A 4,340-nucleotide genomic window follows, 5' to 3' on the forward strand; every position below is an offset into this window, starting at 1 on the left:
GCTCTGCTCTCAGCTTTTCCCAGGCTGGCTCCTTCTCTTTCACCAAGTCTCAGCTCTGTGTCACCTCCCTGGAGAGGCCATTCCTGACCAGCCTGTCTAAGGTAAGGCTCTTCTAGCGCTTCTCTCCCTGCCCACGGATGGAGTTTCCTCATTAGCCCTTACTGGAACCAGATCTGAGAACCTAAGGGCTATCCGAGGCACCAGGTTTCACAGCAGCTGTCTACCAAGGAGTGGGGCTAGGTCACAGCGCCAATTTTCAAAGCAGGCAGGCAAGAGCCAGTTGCACAGCTCTGGGGTTCCTCATGCCGGGGCCCCTGACCAGATCAGGGTGACAAAAGAGTCAAGAGAGAAAAGGAAGAAGACGGTGTGAAGATATTTCTTAGGAGGAAGCTGTGGCTCCTCCTCTCACTTTCCCAGGGAGGAGGGGAGGGGGTATCTGTCCCTCCGTGCAGGCCAGAGGGAGAGGGCTTTTCAGAGACCACTAGGGGGCTTGAGGAGTGTGTCCCCTGGAGCTGGGACATGAGTGGACTGGGCTCTGTCCCCTGCCTGGGAGAAACAGGCTGTTGCACTAACGTCAAGGTGAGTATTAAATTACTGCGCTCTCCGCCGTCTGGATGGGGTCAAAGCTTGTGTGTGTGTTTTCCCAAAGGCCTGGTCTGGCCCCTGCAGGAGGCTCGTTTAAGGCCTTGCAAGATCATTGCCTGGAGGAGAAGATGCGGGAGAACCAGGGGCAGGAGAGCGGCTGGGGGTGGGGGATGTGCAGGGCGGTGGTCGTAGGAAATGCGCTGGCCTCGCACAGGGGTCGCAGCTTGAGAGGCCCAGCAGGGATGTTCAAAAATAGCCCTGTGAGGGCACGTGTGAGACAGATGCCCAGAGTGATGAGCCACCTTGCAAGAGCACCAGTCAAAGGACCCCCTCCTGTCCCCTACTGTCTCCTTCCTGGGCTCCAACCCTGGATGGAGCCTGAGAGAGGGGAAGGAGGTGAGTGAGAAAGAGAGAGGGAGGGATGTAGGGAGAGAGAAAGAGAGAGATTGAAAGAGAGAAAGTTGAGAGCCCCCTCCCCTCCTCGGCCCAGTAGCCAGTCCATAGAACCTTGGTGAGATGGGACACAATCTGATGTTAAATCAAAGTCAGGCACTCAGACACAGCAAGGTGGCAGAGTGGAAAGGAGCATCCTGTTACACAGATCACCAAACCGATGATAGGTGAAACTAGGGGTAGCATCACCTTTATTTTCCAGATGAGGAAATTAGGTCTTGGAGGAGGGAAGTGACTTGCCCAAGGTCCCGCAGCCAGTAAGGGGGCTGGGGCGCAGCAGGATCTCGTCCCGGCTCTGTATGACACTTGGGCCCGTGCTCGACCCTCTGTCCCAGCCCACACTGCCATCTCCAGCTGGGATGAAGGGGGTCCTTTTTGGGGACTCTGTGGTCACACTGAAAACCAGAGAGTGTCTCTGAGGACAGGGCAGGGTTGGACAGATGCCATGTGAACCAGCCTGGCTCTGACAACTTTGACTTACAGCAGAGAGGGCTCAGTAAATCACAGCCTGGGTTGGCCCTTCCTCAGGACAAACTTGTTCTCAGAAAGGCTAGCCCCACTGACCCAGCGTATGCCTAGGTTCTGTCCGTGTGCGGTTAAGGAGAGCCATGGGGCCGCCTGGCACTAGCACTAAAGCAGGGTCAGCTTCAATGTCCAGCAACAGGGAATTTATTAAATAAGTTGTGGGCACCTGGCAGTTAGCCAAAAGCAACGTAGAGAAACCAGCTGAAGGCTCCTAGCAAGTCAAAAAGGAAACCTTTTATTATAGAGTTTGATTATATCTTTTATTAATTTCTTTTTTCATCTAGAAAAAAATCTGGACAGAAACGCCCCGCCACCACCCCCAAGTGGCAACGAAGCAGACTTCTTGGAGGTGAATTTGAACACCAGAGAGCGTCCCTGAGGACAAGGCAGGGTTGGACAGATGCCACGTGAACCAGCCTGGCTCTGATGACTTTTACAGTCTTCTTTGTATATTTTAGAATGGAAACCACTTTTACTATGAAAACATTTTTTGATCGGCAAACAACTCCACCAAGTGACTTTAAAGAGTAAATAAAGTTTGGGCCAGGGGCGGGCAGTGGAGGAAGCCTTGTTCCTTTCCCAGCACCCAACCCACAGCCCCCACCTACTCAGGGTTCCACAGAAACTGCAGTGACGTTGCTGATAGGAGCAACAAAAGCCCAGTCATGCGGCCCCGGAACCTGCTGGAAAGAAATGAAGAAATCAGTCCTGCAACCTCATGGTCATAATCCCTCTTTTGTGGGACAAGAATAGATTAAATTTAACGCAAACAAATCTTGGCTTAGCCAGACTCTGTCCTCGTTCTGTGGGGGAGACAAGACCAAGACCCCGCCCTGTGGGGCTCACAGCCATCCGGGGACAGAAAGGACGGGCCACGAGCCGGGCTTGAAGGGGCAGCACAGGTGCCCAGGCCCAGGGTTGAGGCTGGGGGTGGGGGGAGCCAGTGCAGGCAGCACGTGATCCGACGGACGTCAGAAAGGACAGGCAGATGCTCCTGTGAAGGTCAGCCCAGGTCAAGTGCGCCAGGTGCCACGCTGGAGGTCGATGGGGACGTTATCGAGCCCATGAGAGCCGTGCGATGGCTGTCTGGGACGTGCTTGCCTCAAGGTCAGCACATGCAAAGGCGTCAAATGACAGGTAAACCCGGGGAGCGTGGTCAGCTCCGAGGCTGAGGGAGCTCCGTGCCCGGGCGGGGGCCACAGTTACAAAAGGCTTCACAGAAGAGGAGGCGTTGGAGCTGGGCTTGAAGGATGGGGAGGCAGCCAGAGGCCGGTATGGGGAGTGGGGGGCATCCACTCAGAAGTGGGCTCTGGAGAGAGTGAATCTGGGAGTTGGGCTGAGGCTCATGGAGGTGGAAGGGGTGGAGGGCGTCAGGGAAGGTGGGCTGTGACCATCTCTGCAGGAGCCCAGGCTTGAGGTGAGGTGGGGCTGGGGGCTGGGAACTGAGTGCAAGGGGTCTGGGACTTCCCAGAATGCTGCGGGCTGAGAGGGAGTCTGGCCTGACCCCAAGCTTGACCCCAAAAACCAGTTCAGGAGCTTGCTGACCTGGCCTCTGGCCCCAGCTCCCCTGGGACCCCTCCGGCTTGCTGCAGCAGGTTCTGTGTCTCTGTCTCCCTCAGTTGCTGGTCTCTCCATGTGTCTGTCTATCCATGTCTCTGTCTCCATCTGTCTCCCCACCTTTTCTCTGTCCCCCTCTTGGCCACACCTCATTATTCATTCTTTCCCCAAATATTCACTGAGAACCTGAAGGCACAGACGAGGCAAAGTGGGCACTAATTGCTGGGCATGAATGGACGAGGGCAGGCTCTCAGCAGCCTGTGAAGAAAGTGCTACCAATATCCCCATTTAACAGATGAGGAAATTGAGACCCAGAGAGCCAAAGTCCCTTACTTAGAGTCACACAGTGAAGACGGGGCAAAAATGGGACTCAAACCTATGCTCTTGAATGAATTAATTAATGGAGATATGAATTCTTGGCTGCATTTAGGAGCAACGTAATTCCTTCCTTCCCCCAACTTAATCATCTGGACTAAACCATGATCCCAACCTGTCTACAAAGACACATCCTATTGTAAACAATAACAACGATGGCAGCACCCACTCACATTTATTAAGCACTTTCCCTGTGTGGGGACCTAAGCCCTAAGCCATCCCCACTGGCCTCCCAACTCCTAGGAGGTAAAGACATCATTTCCATCTCACAGGTGGAACGCCTGAGGCTCAGAGAGGTTAGGGAAAGTGCCTCAAGTCATACAGCGTGGAAGTAGCAAAACCCAGCCTGTTCCCAGGACATCCCTGTGTCCACCCAGCTGTGGAACCCTCCCCAGATGGGTTTTGAAGTCAGAATTCTGGTTCAAATCCTGGCTCTGCCATTTGCTAACATGTGAGGCTAGTTCCTCCTTGGTAAAGTTGAACTAGGGGTGCTAACCCCGGGCAGCCACGAGGCCCCCCACACAGGACGTGACCAATATAAAGCCTGGGGTGGCACCAACCACATCGTAGGTGCTTAACGTTTCGTAGCTGCCACTGTTCTCATCATTGCCCATGGGAGCAACTGCCCAGGAGGGAGGGAGCCCCTTGCACGACCCAGGTAATGCCTGGACCAGCTTCCCTGCCACAGGCTCAGGGCCCTGCCCGCCCCTCACGCCAGCCCGACCTTCCTTTCTCCAAACCTCAGGAAGCTGGATCCCGAGGCTCCCTCTGGGTGGGGCTGTGGTTCACCAAAAGTCACAAATATTTACTTTGGAGACCTCTGCCCAGTCCAAGGCCTCGGTCCA

The sequence above is a fragment of the Dasypus novemcinctus genome, chromosome 24, assembly GCF_030445035.2.
Source record: "Dasypus novemcinctus isolate mDasNov1 chromosome 24, mDasNov1.1.hap2, whole genome shotgun sequence".
NCBI classification, from domain to species: domain Eukaryota; kingdom Metazoa; phylum Chordata; class Mammalia; order Cingulata; family Dasypodidae; genus Dasypus; species Dasypus novemcinctus.